Raw genomic sequence first — 17,551 nt, forward strand, 5'->3', positions numbered from 1 at the left:
GCCCAGGAAAAAAAAAAAAAAGAGGGTAGGGGAGGATTTCATTGATAAAGTGTTAAAACTCAAAGAAGAGCTGTTGACCTAGTCTGTCATTCTCTGGATTAAGTCTACATTTCACAGAACTACAGTCAATTAATTTCTACCAGAAATCAAATTTATACCAAATAATATATTTTATTAAAAATAACTTCACTGGAAGCATGGAGTCTTAACCACTGGACCGCCAGGGAAGTCCCAAAAATAACTTCAGAGCCCAAGCTTTTATTCACTATGATACAGACCAGTTATTTTACCTAATTTCTCCATGCCTAAAAAACCCCAGTCATTCCAAATGATAGCTTCAGCCAAATAACTATCCTAAGAATGCCTATAAGACAAAGCTAATACCAAAGCTTCCTTTATACTTCAGAACTAACCTATCTGAATGAGATTTAACCCGGACCACTTCCTTAGATATTTTAGGTATCTTTGGAATATCCAAACAGAGATGTCCAACAGATATACAAAATTTAAGTTCAGCAGAAGTCTGAGTCTGATACCCAAATGTATTGGTTAAAGCTACAGGAACAGAAGAGATGTCTTAGAGGGGGTATAGGGAGAAGGAAGAACTGAATGACCCTAGGAAAAGCACCATTTAAGGGATGAGGAAAAGAAGATCCAAACCAAGAAGAAATGGAGGTAGACAGGAGAACCAGGGAAGAGAAGCTTCAAAGAAGCTAAAAACAACAGATTCAAGGACAGGGTGATCAACAGTGTCAAATACCACAAAGATACCACAAGGTAAAGAGCAAAAGAGGGGACCTTGGATGTGACCACTAAGCCATTGGTGATCTGGAAGTTTTGAGGAAAAGATGGTATGGAGATCAAACTATGAGTTAATGAATGAAATAAAAGAAAGAAAGCAGAGATACCTAAAGTCAATGACCTTTTAAAACAATTATTATGACAGTTCCCAGGTATGAATATCACTTCTAAAAAAAAAAATTATGAGAAATCTATCTTAATGGATCAAGTCCTATACAAAGATATCAATTAATTCTTCAAGAGTTCTTTATTAAGCTTCCACAATGTGCTAGAAGATAGGCCCTTGCCCACTGGAATACACTGTCTAATAAGGGTTGTCATTATTAATTTAGCTGAATGCATCTGTAACCGTCTCTCCATGTTATGGATTATGTCCTCCTTGGGGAAAAAGCTTGTATCCATTAGTATTTAAAAACAAAATTCCGGGTTTCCCTGGTGGTGCAGTGGCTAAGAATCCGCCTGCCAATGCAGGAGACACTGATTTGATCCCTGGTCCAGGAAGATCCCACATGCCGTGAAGCAACTAAGCCTGTGTGCCACAACTACTGAGCCTGCGCTCTAGAGCCCACGAGCCACAACTACTGAGCCCGCATGCCACAACTACTGAAGCCTGTGCGCCTAGAGCCTGTGCTCCACAACAAGAGAAGCCACCACAATGAGAAGTCCGCAAACCACAACGAAGAGTAGCCCCCGCTGGCCACAATTAGAGAAAAGCCTGCGTGCAGCAATGAAGACCCAATGCAGCCCAAAAATGAATTAATTAATTAATTTTAAAAATAAATAATAAAATTCCAAAAGAATTAATTATAACTAAGAAAATTCAGGTAAGATGACTAGGTTAAAGAATATATAAATACATAAAAAACAGTAACGTCATATGGAAGAAAAGATACATTTATCACTTAAGTTGTATTTGTATGCCTTCCAAACACAGAATTTCAATTTATCGCTGTTAAGGTACTATCAAATTTCACACTTTAATTTTCTTAACTAGTTATTTAAATCACTTTCAGTTAAATAAAATCCACTGCAGTAAAAAGCCATGATCAAAGGTGTTCTCACCCAGTTATAAAGACTGTCAATGAAAATACTACACTACAATACATTTTCTGCTTCAGTGATGGCAATACCCATTTTATAATGAATCTTATCTCTTAACTCACAATTTGCTTGTCAAAGCTTACCAAATGTTTATCTCTGTATAACAAATGAACTCTTCTTTTTAAAAAGCAAAAGAAGGTACCTTGTGTTTAACTACATTATAAGGACAAGAGTTGATTCCTTAAGTTTGTTTTTATACTTCTACTCTCATAATGAAATCTTTCTCAAAGATGTCCAGTATCAAATTAGTGTTTATCTTAAATTAGCATATGACAGCAATTCTCAAATCAAATTTCCAATGACCTACAATTTAAATATAAATGGTTGTTTACATAATTATGTAATTACAGCAAGTAATTAACCAGAGGGCATTAGAAAAATTTAATCTAATTAAAATTGCACATATATCCTTTAGTCAAGGTCTCTATGTAAAGGCACTTTCAACATTAGTTTATTACATTAAAATTTCCTCCTCAAAAACTGCCCAATTCTTATTATGAAGTTAATAACACTCATATAAAAACCTGACAATAGCATAAAAGAAAACCACAGATAAAATTTGCTTGTAGATAGAGAAGCAAATATCCTAAGTGAACAAGCTCCACCAGCAGCACATTAAAAGACTAATGCACCAAGACAAAGTGGAATTTACAGCACGAATGCAAGAATAATTCAATATTTTAAAAAAATCTTTAAACATAGTAATACAGTAGGTTGAAGAGGAAAAAATGATTTTCAGGTAAACAAATTTATCAAACTTAGAAAAACCAAGAAAATCCATTTATAAATAAGAAAATTCAGGTAAGATGACTAGATTTAAATATAATATACAAAAACCAACAACTCCATATAACCAATTAGATGATGTAATGGAAGAAAAGATACATTTACCACTTAAGTTGTATTTCTCTAAACATTTTTGTGATTATTTAATAGCTTAGAGTTCCATGAAATTCTGTTACCTGCTGTATCCCCAGCTCTTACAATAGCGCCTGGAATACAGTGGGTCCTCAATTAATACTCAGTAAATTGGACAGATGGATGGGTGAATGAAGAGAGGAATGAGCTAGGTTCTAGGGCATTAAACAAGTCATGGCCCCAGCTCTCAGAGAAGTTAGTCTAACATGGGAGGTATATAAACAAACAGATACTCTAAGGTAGAAGAACAGTAAGAGGTATGGATTAGAGATGTGAAAGCAGGCATCATCAACTCTGCCACAGAGAGGGTATTAAAGTCAAGAGGACAGGAACTCTGACCTGTTTTCTAATGACAGGAGTATGTGAAGTAAAATTACAATGTAATTATATATTCTACTTAAAATTTAAAAATCCTTCTACCGTGTTTCTTTCAGTCTCTAAGATATCACTCCATTTAATAATAGAAAACAAATTACATACAAGACAGTACTGATGGGAATGAAAAGGTGACTAAGACAGTTTGAGTTCTCAAGGAATTTACAATTTTCACTGTAAACTCTAACCAGCTGAGTACTACCTTTATCAACAGCATCTTTCTAGCCAACAAATCATTAGCACTTCCTGGCACGTTACTTACGACACTAAGTCAGAACAAGTTCTGATTCCAGTTCTAATAGTAACTGTGTGATTTCAGACAAGTCTCCTATTTACCCTCCTTGTGCCTGTACCTCATATGATTGAAGGCTGCTTACTGAATGACTTCACTGAATCCACTGGTTTCCAACCTTAGGAGGCAAAGACTCATTTACTGTTTTCCCCATAACTCCAATGTTTTTTAAAAGTTTTGTCTCCAAAGCTTTTCATTCTTTAAGGCCTGGCAATCAGAGCTTTTGTTAACGTTATCCTAGCCAAAATATTACAGAAACCTGTCACAGTCATGGGCACGCGCAATGCTCTAAATTCCTTCATGAGTGGGGACTCACAGGTGTGTGTTTATGAAACATAGGAGCACTTCAAAACTAGTATGTTTTACATATTCTTTTGTTGCATCAAACATACATGATAATGCTCTAACGTCCCCATCTCCACACTACCTTCATCAAACTACAGCAGTGGTTCAGAGAACTAACTACAAGTTCAGAACCATTTGCTTAATCACCTAGTGTACAAATTCCTATTACAATAACCCCCAAATATCCCCAATATCAGCACAATTTGTTTTAGACATCTCTGAACTGTTCTCAAATGTTACAAATTTTACTGAATTTTATCTTCCCTGAAATTTCTCCCACTCACCCCCTCTCAACACTCCAAAGCTCGTCAAAGAGGTTAAACGCCTCTTTCATATGACAGTCCTACAAATACTTGAAAAGTTCTGTAATCTAAGTGTCCTCTTCTCTAAACTATATGACATAGTTTTATACCCTCCCACTCACTTAGACATAATCCATTTGTCTACGTCTCTCTGAAAATGGAAAACCCTGTAGCGCACACATCCTTCCCTGACCACCTATGAGTATGCAGACTGAGGCTGCCGACCTCCGGTCCCCAACACTCCACTTCCACTGCGCGTTTAAGAACACCCCCTTACTTCTCTGACGAGCACAGTGCACTGCTGACATGGTAGAGGTAGTAGGCCAACCTTCCACCATTCCATACTTCCAGTGGAAAATTAAAATTCTTTTCGTGGTTGTTTTCCACTAGACTAATACCTTCAGACTGATGTGAATCTATCAGCTGACATTCTTTAGGGATGACTATTCTGTGAGTCAAGGATCCAACTAACTGCAATTTCATAGCACACACATTTCTCTAACCTGGATATTAAAATTCAGGCATACCGTATCAACTATCTGATGACATCTCAAGCTACTCTAGAACTGGAACCTTCCTCTGGATCCACCAGAGTTAAACAGGAAATAATCACTTTTGGAATCTACAGGTTGTGCCATCAAGTTGAGAATGTAAGTTTTTCAGCTTCTGGGAGTATTAACCTTTCCAGCATTCAGGCTCCTCTCATTTTCCATGTTTTCTTGAATTGATATTCAGTGATCACATTTTTTCAAATTTCAATACCCTGAAAACCATTTTTGTCTGGGCCTGAAAATTTGCTTTGGTTATACTACTTTGTCTCCTCACACTTCTCTGCTTTAATTATCTTGATTTTTTTTTCCTTTTCCAAACTATAGCTCAATTATCAGTCAGTGAATTCTGCTCCTAAGAGGGAAAACAATCATTGCACAGTTCTGTTTTACCTAACCTATTAATATTACATCATCAGCCTTAAGTCTTCTCCCTTTCCCTTAATTCACCTAACTATGGATGTAACTAAAAATTTGTTTTACATTCATTATGTTTCATAAGCTTTAACTCACTTTGATTTTTAGCTTTTTCATTACCACCACTTTCACTGTATCTGAACTATATTGTATGTGCATCCCATCCTCGGCCACCTTAAAATTTTGCACATTCTTTTAAAATCTGAACTATTAGATTAACTAATAGATCAACCACTCTGTGGAAGACTACAATGTCAGAATTAGGACAACATGAGGAAGTACTGGAGAACAGAAAAATACAGGCTGAGAAATCTAACTTACAAAACTAAGTAGTCATTTCAGAAGACAGATAGATAATGGCTGTGTATAAATTTAATGCTGCAAAGTTGGAAGACCAGATAAAGAATAAAATATAGCCCTATTTTACTTTCTGGTTTAGAATTTTTCAACAAATTAAAACCAAGAAAATAAAAATTAGGAAATAAAATACAAAAAATATTTACCAGCTCAGTAGTAAACAAAAAAAAAACCTAATGATACACAAGTAATATTAAAAAAATGCATGAAAGAATTATTTTCAGAATTTGTAACAATGCAAATTAAAAGATGGCTTTTCAAAACACTGAAAAAAATTTCATGCAAACCACACCTTACACTCAGTGTTGTGGTAGCTAATTCCAACTGCTCAACCAGCTATGCTGATATGATAGACATATACATTTTATTTGGGCATCTATCTGCTTTTCTTCGAGCCTTACATTTAAATTCATCCAAAAAATTACCTTATCATTGTAATACAGCTGGAGTTAAGATACAGGAAGAAATGAAAAGGTTACAGTGTCATTTGACCATAAATGCCTCATTTTTTTAATTTAACATTTTCCATTCATTTGTTCAGTAAAGAGCCAACTCTTTATAAATATGTACATACGCTTTGATGTACACAGTATACATTTTATAAACAAAATTAAAATGACAGCTTTCATCATTCCAAATGAATTTCAATGGGATCTATTATTTCCTCACTATCTGCAATCCACCTCTTACTAAACGCTAACCTGGTAAACTAACACAAGAAGCAAAGTAAGATTTTAGTTGTTTTAGGTCTTAATTAACAAATCACCAGTCTCTATTTACATGAAATTCATTAACTCTTATAGCAATAATATTAAAAGTCTACTTATAACTGACGGACAACCGCTACTACACAAAGAGGTGGCTGTTATGTGCCCTTATGTACTTAGGGGCAACAAAGATCTCTTCTGAAAAAAGAACCTCTAACTCAGGGCTTACTAAATACAGGGAAAGTTTTCAAGATATTTTGAGCAGAGCAAAACCCACAGAATAATATAACTTCATTGTGCTCATTTTAAAAAGCCACATCCACAAGGTACAGAAAACAAATGAATTAAAAAGCAGATTACTAGAGAATATGCACTATTTAATGGAATATATTTTGCTTACTTGACCAAGTAAGTCTGATTTAATTTTGAGGCAACTACACTGAAACTGGCAAGAAAAAAGAAAATCAAGCTACTGCCAACTCTCTACACGGGACTTAACTTTTTTTTTTTTTTTTCAGTTAAACTGCGGTTTGTATTTCAGGACTATAAGCACAAAAAGAAAAACTACAAAATTAAATTCAACAGCCCTCCTTGAAACGGCCAAAATGAACAGTTGTTCAAAGTTGTTGATAAATTTCACATAAAAAATATGATACAGTCCATCCTAGTTCCAAGATTGTTCTCAGCAGCAGTTTTGTATCATGAAAGGTATTTAATAGTAGCTGCACTTCCCTGGAAAGGCTCTTTCAAAGGTTACAGAAAAGAATGTCTATTACATGATCCAACTTATACTAAGTATGTGAATTTTTAGATAGACACAGAGAAGTCAAAAAAAGGATGTAACAACTATTAAGAGTAATCATCTCTGGGAGATGGATTTACGAGGACAGTTTAGCTTTCACATTACTATATAAATTTTTTTTTTACAATAATAACATAGAAAATTAATTAAGTTATCTTCATTAGGATGGTAGAAAGAATTCTAAGTCAAAATGCAGAATATAATACTGGATTCCCCATATAAAATTATAATAAAGGTTAAATCACTCACTCTCAAGTCTAAAAATAAACCACAAAGACCTAATTATTTTTTTTAAAATGAGGACCTTCACCATGCTAAAAATACTGTATATGAATTTTCACGCGATCCTCACAGAATCTGAGGTAGTATATAATACCCATTTTACAAAAAAAGGAAGGCAGGAAGGAAGAAAATGTTCAGAGAGTAAAGAATTTGTCCAAGGTCATAGCTAATGCAACCAGCTTTCATTTAGGGTTTCATAAAGGAATTCTGGAATAAGAAGTCCTTGAAACTCACTTTAAGAGATGGTAATTAGAGATGTTAAATAAGAAAGTGGAACAATATGACCCAGCAACCCCACTACTGGGCATATACCCAGAGAAAACCATAATTCAAAAACACACATGCACCCCAATGTTCATCGCAGCACTATTTACAATAGCCAGGACATGGAAGCAACCTAAATGTCCATCAACAGAGGAATGGATAAAGAAGATGTGGTACATATATACAATGGAATATTACTCAGCCATAGAGAGGAACGAAACTGGGTCATTTGTAGATATGTGGATGGACCTAGAGAGTGTCATACAGAGTGAAGAGTCAGAAAGAGAAAAACAAGTATCGTATGTTAACACATACACGTGGAATCTAGAAAAATGGTATAGATGATCTTATTTGCAAAGCAGAAACAGAGACACAGAGGTAGAGAACAAATGTACGGATACCAACAGGGGGTGGGGGGGGGATGGGGGATTGGGGATTGGGATTGACACATATACACTATTGATACTATGTATAAAATAGATAACTAATGAGAACATGCTGTATAGCACAGAGAACTCTACTTAATACACTGTGGTGACCTAAATGGTAAGGAAATCCAAAAAAGAGGGGATATATGTATATATGTAACTGATTCATTTTGCTGTACAGCAGAAACTAACACAACATTGTAAAGCAACTCCAATAAAAATTAATTTTAAAAAAAAGTGGAACAATCCAACTTTTGGTTTATTGCTAGTTATGCTGTAACAAGTACAGTCCAGTATGTTCACTGTTCTACTAGTGACTACCAAAAAAGTCTTTGCAGCCCTCCTCGTTCACTCCATGCTAACAGAAAGCAGTTTTGGGGATGAAATCTAGGCCTTGGTTCCTAAAGACGGCAAAATAGGCTACTAGAAAAAACAGAACAGAGTGGAGGAAAGCATTTTTTTAGGTGAATAAAAATTAATTATTTAATTGAAATAAGCATCCTTTCTCATTTAAGTTGGATTTTGTTTGGAAGTTAGTTACTTTTAAACCTGGTTAGTTTTACATATTATGTATCAAGTGTTATTAAATAAAATGTTGCCTTCTGGTTATTTAATTTTTTAGAATACTCAGGGGAAACCAGTCCTTATCTCTATATAATACCTGTTGTATTAAAATTTAAATCTGAAGGTTAAGAAATCTGGTTAAGACATATCTGTCAATGAACATCTGAAGAATATGTAACGGTAAAATGGTAGATATCACCAGAATCCAACTAAAAAGTAATACTTGAGAATCTAGCAATTTTTACTAACAACTCTTTTCCCAACCCTTTTAATATCTCTGGAAGAATAAAAATAAACTCATAGCAATCGAAATGGGTAACCAGGTTATAGGAGTGGAAGAGAGAGTTTTCACCATATAGGCTCCTAACAGGCCTTTGAATTTTTAATCATCTCAATGTATTAACTTTTCAAAAATACATTTTTAAGAAGCTTTTATTTACAATACGATGATAGTAATGGATTATAATCCATGAGACTATAATGATAATAATTGAATAAATACATATGAGAGAAAAGACAGATCTTCCTTGTAGAATTCCAATAAATAAATATAGAAGGAAAAATGGATAAAGAAAATCATCATTAGAAAACACCAGAGTAATAATTACTGCAAGCAAGAACCATTAGAAAGTATGAAGAGAAACAGAATATCTGTACAGTTTCAGAGTATCTTCCCATAAGATATTTATTAATTACAAAGGAAAAAAATACTGTACAGTAGAAAACCTGGCAGACACCACCTTAACCACATGATAGCTAATATTAAGAATAATAAGACATGTACTCTGGTATGATGCGCTGAGAAGGGTCCAACAGCATTTCTGTGGTTTTCTTGCCAAAACGCCTAACCTCAATCTAATACTGAGAAAACATCAGACAAACCCAAATTGAAGAATGTTCTACACGCTACAACAACTACCAGTTATCTTCAAAAGTGTCAAGAAAAGTATAATGAAAGAATGCGACACTGCCACAGATTGGAGGAAACTAAAGAGACATCACCACTAAACGCAATGTGGGATTTTGGATTGGATCCTGAACCAGGAAAACTACGTTTGTAGAAACACTAGTGAAATCTGAATAGATATGGGCAAGTGAGTAAATAATACTGAATCAATGTTAATTTCCTAGTCATATGAATTGTTAACATTAACCTCTGCACTATTTTTTCGATTTCTCTATAAGTCTAAATTCATTAAAAAAAAAAAAAAAACAAAGTGTTTGCTTTAGCCTTCAGAGTTACTTATTCTAATGGAGTAGGGGGATAGTTGTGGGAGAGAATGAAAGCCATGCAAATGTCTTACTTTTCTAGTGTTTAAAAAAAATAAAAAGAAAATGCCTGCTTAGCAATTAAACTGAGGATGTCAAAATCATTCAAAATAATAAAAAAAATTTTCAACAATCTCTTTAATTTTCTTTATCAGGTACTGCTTAAAAAACACATGCACTTTAAACCTTCCTTAAGAACAAGGAAAAACACTACAATCCATAAACAATGACCTTTCTGTGTAGAAAGGGAATCTTTCTAAGAACTACATGCACTAGGGAAAAAAGCACTGGCCTTGAGTTTATACAATCTGGATTTTACTTCTGATTCTCCACAAGATTTAGCTGTGCGGCTTTGAACTTAACCCTATGGGTCTGTTTCCTCCTCTGTGAAATGAGGCTAGACCAGATCACATGCATAGTTTCTTGCAGCTCTAAAATTTTATCAATTAGGAGTGCACCCTCCTGTTTCTTCAGAGAATCCCATTCTGTGCCCACTCAGATTCTCATTTAAGCTCTGTCAGGGACTAGCTGCATATCCTTCAACAAACCGTTTAAGGTGTATGACAGGGGTCCCCAACCCCCGGTACCAGTCCGCAGCCTGTTAGGAACCCAGCCGCACAGCAGGAGGTGAGCGGCGGGCAAGGAAGCAAGCGAAGCTTCATCTGTCACTCCCCATTGCTACCCATCACTCACATTACCACCTGAACCACTGCCCCATCCGTGGAAAAATCGTCTTCCATGAAACCGGTCCCTGGTGCCAAAAAAGGTTGGGGACTGCTGGTCTATGACTACTCCCATTCGCAAGCACATCTAAGATAACTCAAGACCTAATAAGCTTCTGAGTTAGACAGAAAAAATTATTTCACTTAACAAATATCTGTAGAGTGTCTGGCACATAACAGATGCTCAAAAAGCTCCTATTATTGACTGAAAACGACCCATCTTTCTACAGTATCAGGCACTGTGCTAGGGACACACTGGTAAGCTACATGGTTCTTGCCATCACAATTCTTCTAGCAGTAAGAACTGGTTTCTATGTAAATAGATCAGAGTGCTAGAAGTGATTGATAGATAAGACTGAGCATCCTGGGATATAAATACCTGGGCCTGAACACTAGACAAAGCAATTTTTAAAGAGTAAGCCAGAGTTCTATGGTTTCATTTGGTTCTATAGTGGGAAAAGACCAAGCTAGGGAAAAATTGGATTCTAGATACATAAACCCTCACTTTAATTATGATGAAGAAAAGGAGAATAAAAATGGAAAAACATGGACATATATTTATCAGGCTTATGATACATAATTATGCTGATAGATCTGACACATGGGGAAAAAAAGCTTAAAATATATTCTTCTGTCCCACTCAAGGATTTTTTTCCAGACCTTAGTTTTCTGACTTCTAATCCCATCTATTTTTAGTAATGTCTATGATTATCCAGGCAAGTGGTTCTGTTTTTCTTGCTCAAGGTATTTCTTCATTTACTCAAAAACTTCTCAAATATTTTAGAGCAGCCATGCTAAGGTTTGAAGACATTCAGGTTACCATTCAAACTGGGTATTTGTTCCTTGAAAACGGTAAGTATTTTTCCCAGTGGAAAGTTCGTAACAAACAGAATTTCTAAGCACAAAGTTCTGTCTTCACCAAAGCCTGCCTTGATAGAGACAAGTAGAAAACTACTGATATAAACACCAAAATCTAAAAAACAACCTTATTTCAAACAACACTGTACCACCCATACCACACTGAAATATGAGTGAAATCCAGTCATTAGAGGCCCTCCCTAATAGTAGTTTGAAACCAAACCCCTAGGAAGACTAAGTATAGCAAGATCTGCCATCTTTAGTCAGATAATTTCATAGGCAAGAAAAGGACAAGATGTACATTAGAACCCCCCAGTATACTTTTTTTAAAGTAGCTAAGTGGAAAAGGCCATAAAAGTACTCAACGCCAGGCCAATTCATAGGTGGCTGGGGGCATTAGCAGGAACCTTCAGAAAAACATCAGAGTATCAAGACTTAAGAAAAAGTGAACCCACTTTCAGAAGGTCAATATTAAATGGAACAAGTTTTGAATGAAACTTAATATACTTCCTACATTCTGAACATGCTGTGCTATCTTTTCTCTTATGAAAAGAATGACACTTTCAAGTCAAGCAAGCTATTTACGCAGTCAACACACCACCACCTTCCTTAGAGTGGTAGTTACAGTAGCTAAAGATAATTTAATGTACTGTGCATATAAAGGAAGACAACTTTAAAGAAAAACTTTGCCTCTCCAGGTCTTTGTCCAGAACTAACGTAAACTATCAGTTCACAAGTTAGGTAAAATTTTACTTTTTAAGAAATTTACAGAACAGGTGACTGAAAAACTGTAAATAATAATCTGTGATAAAGAATAAACTGTTGAAAGTGCAATCTTTGAAAAAAACCCATTATAGTGTCTCAGTCAGCCTCCATTTCTTCACCTATAAAATGGAGTTATTTCCAGCTCACGGGACTGATGGCAAGATTAAACGAGATAATGGAGAGAGCGAGAGTGTGCCTGATAACATAAGTTACGTCCATATCATCATCACTAACAATGACTGTGATGTAAAATTATATACTCTGTAAAATTATGTATACTGAAAGGTGGGTCTGAAAGATAATATTTGCTGATCGGATGAATATCTGTTACATAAAATCTGTAATCAGTCTTTTTGCAGAATCCTATTATAGACATTAAAGATACTCAGAAAAGGCACCTACCAAATACTGTTTGCGACTCACTTCTTACACACAAATTCACCATAAATGACAAAAGGAGGCAGAAAGTAACAAAGATACAGCTTAATTTTTCCAACTCATTTTTACTAAGCTCTTCCTCAAATATTCAAACATATAATCCAGAAAACCTTACAAACTACTCAAATAGAAACCGTACACTCAGCATATTAAAAATGACTCTTAAATACTTGGAGCAAATGCTCTCTCTGGTACCTTTCCCACAACACCTTTTTTAAAAAGTGTTTGCTCCAGGATCTGACTTGTTCTGGTTTAACCACTTTTCAGGAGTTTTAAGATTATTTTAACCTCAAATGAGTAATTTGGGGGAAGGAAAGTTGAGAAGACATTCTGGCTTGTAATATATCTTTACGTAACTACAACTTAATACCTTAAAATCGTTATCTAAACAAAAACAAAAAAAAAAAACACAAAAGTATCACATCTTACACTGTCACCTTGAAACTGCAATATTACTGTGAACACTCCCCTTACTTCACTCCACTGACAATCCTGTAATTTTGAGCTAATTCAGTGATATGACTTTTCAAACACGTAATTCTAAAACCCTTTCAGAACTCAGAATCTTAGGTGCTTCAGGTGTTTCGGACTCCGACACAAACAATCTTGAACTAAATTGTGGCCATCTTTATCACAATAATAGATTTGGATGTGAATGGAAGCATATCACTAAAACAAACCAAAAAAACCTTTTTAAAAAGTAAACCACCACTAATATCTATGGAAACTGAATTCAGTATCAGCCTATAAACAACTAATTATATTCAGCCTACTAAAGAAAAGCAGTACAGTTTTAATTAAGTACTATATGTATACAGATGTGTACACATATATACACATGCGTGCAAACACATACACACACAATACTTATATACCATTAAAGTTATATATAAGTTATATACATACATTATATGTGTGCATATACAAATACTACACATATCATATAAAATATATTAAATATTGTTGGAATATATTAACATACATATTATGTATGTATACAATTTATATAGATTCCATATACCTTATTCTAACTTCATCTTGTATGTTAAGTGCATGAAACTTTAGTTTTTTTCTGAAATTGGAAATAAAGCTTTCAACATACTAATTTACTGGATCAGGAGCATCAGAGTTAAAATAATTATACTTCACTTCTCTCACAAAGGTCTAGTGTAAAGAATATTATCTTTAGGGTCTATCTCTGAATTCTAAACTTGCCACAGCTTACTTAAGCCAAATAAACCAAATGACCAAACACGTATCACTGATAAAAGAATAAAGGAGTTGATTTATTTTAAACTTTGCAAATTTCAGAGATGGCTAAACATTCTAATTTATCTCCAACATTACACAGACGCTTACTTCTCATATGGGTGTTATTACAATCTGGCACTTAAAAGTAATTTAAATGAAACCACTTTCAATGGCAAAGATACAATTGCTGGTACTTGTTTTAATAAGAAAAACTAATACTCCTATTTCTTAATTTCTTACCTTCACTCTCACGTGCACAACCTCAATAAACTGTTTCCTAAAAACAGAGAATTAATTTGTAAGCCTTTTTTCTTCCTTCTATTCTTGCTTTCTCAACCATCAAATTTAAATTCCCATATTTTAAAACTAAACACTTCTATAATCCTATACTTAAAAGAGAACACACACTTGTCACAGCTCTACTCTAAAAATGTACCATACTGTCCAGAAAATAAAATCTATCAGATCAGGGGTGTGTATCCAAACAAAATCTGATAACCTCCTAGAAGAAATCCTTATTTCCCTTTGGAACTCAGTAGTTTCAGTAAGTATACTAAGAAATATTTTTATCTCTCTCATTGGTCTTTCTACATTCTAAACATTTACCATCCTCCGAAAGGCCTCACTTTCCAATAGTCACAAATAATTCTCTAAACTTGGACACATACCTGTTAACAAATATGTGTATCATGGGGGGAAAGTACACCTCAAAATACATGCAACAATATAACCAAGATTCAGGGTTAAACACCCTAAATGCCGCATGTTGGATCAAGGGTTAAGTTATTCATAAAAAACAACAAACATTAGTTACTTATAGAGTAAAAAGTGACAAAGTCCAGATTTCCCATAATAGAAATTCTACTATTCTGTGTTTAAATTTTATAACATAAACTGTTTAAATATAAAACAGCAAAAACTGATAGTTTACATGACATTCTATCAATTCAATGTTGCTTATAAACCCAGATTATTCTGCATCCTTTAAGATTGTAGTCCATCATATAAATGGCAGAAACATGAATTACACAGCAGATGAACATTAAGTGTGGTAAATGGATTTCAATTCATTAGGCATACCAATGTGCTGAAATACAAAAAGGCAGCAGTATTTTAGAATTTTAATAAAATACAAAAATGTATGTGTTAAAGGCTTTATGTACAAAGCAGAAGCAACTTTAAACCAACTATCTCTCTTAAATAGAACACTCAGGTGTCATTCATCTGAACTAAACAGACCAAGCAAAATATCCTGTGATCCCCAAGTTCTCCTCAATGTCGAAATGGGTGGGTAAATTTAAAGCTTGTTCTCTCAAGAGTTGCTTTACTGGCAATTTTCTCCCAGTATCAAGGTCTGCCATTTCCATTTGGCTGCCAGTTTGCGATTAAATTCATCACCTTTATTATAAAAATGTGCTTTACTCCATGGCCTGCTGCACAAGAACTATAAGGAAAACATTTTTCACTGCTAACGGCAAAATCATTCTAAGGCAACCACCACATCCACTCAGACATTAGCTTCCTCAACCTGATGCAGTAGCCTATCACTCACAGGAAAAACCTGTAACAATTGTGTAACCCACAGAAACGAAATTAGATTCTATTAGAAATGCCACGTTTTAAGCTTTTGAAGATAAAACGCAACCGATTTCCTAATTTTCACATTCAGTGTTACTGCAAGCAAATCAGTTAACCACAAAAGTCAATATACAGTATATTTCCAAATTCCAATACAGAGACATAATTTTTCAGTGTTGGATAATTAAGTATCCACCTTTATCCTATCATTCAAAAGTTCACAGTTTGTATTGTATCTTAACTTTTACTATCTGGGCAAACAGCCCACGGTCAAAGATAATTTTAAAAGATATATGTGTTTATATAACACTTCTATCTAACTTTACCTTCTTAATAAGTCACAATATAAACCTCAAAGGAAAAAAAGTCAGAAAAGAAATAAAAATATTTCCCAAATAATGGCATTAAAGCTAGTCACCATGTCGTATTTAGGACAATACTACTCACTTGTGAGATTTAGATTTTTTTAAAGATTATCTATAAAATTAACATTTACTTTCACAAACTTGGTCTGTAGACCAAAAATTCAGAAATCTCTTATTTTCAAGTAAACTTCATTGTATTCATTTTAGAATTTACAGGGGAAAAAAGAGAACTTGAATTTCACATTAAGATGAATTATCAGATCATACAATGTGAACCTGGAATAAATTTTCATTTTCCTGCTAGCAAATGATGTGATCCCTTTCCATCTTAACCTGTGCATGACTCTGTCACAGCAATATAAGCACTGTACTGCGTTTTTTATTTCATTTCTATCTCCACTCCACTGTATGTCTCCTTAAAAATTGGACTATGCCTTATTCATCTTTGTAACTCCAGCACCCAGCAAAGTGCTGGATTTTTTTTTTTAATTTTATTGAAAACTAAATTATAGCAGGAGTCAACATCAGTTTTCCTAAAACCACACAGGTCACAATCCTTTCAATCTATAGTATTAGTCACAACCAGTATTTTTTTTTAAAGTATGCCAATCATGTATTCCCCCTGCTCTGTAAGAATTTATAATCCAGGAGATTTCTTTTTTTTTTTTTTTTTAATTCACGTTCTTTTATTTATTTATTTATTTATTTATGACTGTGTTGAGTCTTCGTTTCTGTGCGAGGGCTTTCTCTAGTTGCGGCAAGTGGGGACCACTCTTCATCGCGGTGCGCGGGCCTCTCACCATCGCGGCCTCTCTTGTTGCGGAGCACAGGCTCCAGACGCGCAGGCTCAGTAATTGTGGCTCACGGGCCCAGTTGCTCCGTGGCATGTGGGATCTTCCCAGACCAGGGCTCGAACCCGTGTCCCCTGCATTGGCAGGCAGATTCTCAACCACTGCGCCACCAGGGAAGCCCACAACCAGTATTTTTTAAATGGAATAGAACAGAAAAATACTATATTACATCAGAGGTAATACAAATTATTATTTCATGAAACTTTCATTTCAGCTGTTATATAAGTATATATGTATGTGTACATAACAAAGTATTTCTCTTTTTAGGTAGCATTTAAAAATTTAAGATATATACCTTTCTGGTTCATGTTTATACCATTTTTCTGGTTCACTTTTACACTGTCAAGATATATGGGTTGGCCAAAAAGTTCAAACTTTTTGGCCAACCCAATATATATTTGTTATTCAATAAGTAATGTTAACAATCAAGGAGACTCTTGACTTACAAAATGAAAGACTTTCACTTCTCACATCCTTTACTGCCATGTAAAATAAACAAAATTGACCCTTGAACAAAGAGGTGTATAATCCGGGTATAACTTATGTCAGTCCTCCGCATCCACAGTTCCTCTGCAACCATGGATCCAGCCAAACATGGACCTTGTAGTCCATGTTTTATTACTGTTGAAAAATGTCCACGTATGGGACTTCCCTGGTGGCACAGTGGTTAAGAATCCACCTGCCAATGCAGGGGACACGGGTTCGAGCCCTGGTCTGGGAAGATCCCACATGCCGCAGAGCAACTAAGCCCGTGCGCCACCAACTACTGAGCCTGAGCTCTAGAGCCCGCGAGCCACAACTACTGAAGAAGCCCGCGTGCCTAGAGCCCGTGCTCCGCAACAAGAGAAGCCACCGCAATGAGAAGCCCGCGCACCGCAACCAAGAGTAGCCCCTTCTCGCCGCAACTAGAGAAAGCCCGTGCGCAGCAACGAAGACCCAACGCAGCCAAAA

The 17,551-nt window shown here is 35.1% G+C and overlaps 1 protein-coding gene across 7 annotated transcripts in view; it reads right to left on the bottom strand.

Moving 5' to 3' along the window:
- Positions 1–17,551, bottom strand: part of QKI (QKI, KH domain containing RNA binding) — a 140,177-nt gene that overhangs the window by 105,608 nt on the left and 17,018 nt on the right. The gene's annotated exons all lie outside the window — the stretch shown is intronic.

This window comes from Balaenoptera musculus, chromosome 12 (genome assembly GCF_009873245.2).
Source record: "Balaenoptera musculus isolate JJ_BM4_2016_0621 chromosome 12, mBalMus1.pri.v3, whole genome shotgun sequence".
NCBI lineage: Eukaryota > Metazoa > Chordata > Mammalia > Artiodactyla > Balaenopteridae > Balaenoptera > Balaenoptera musculus.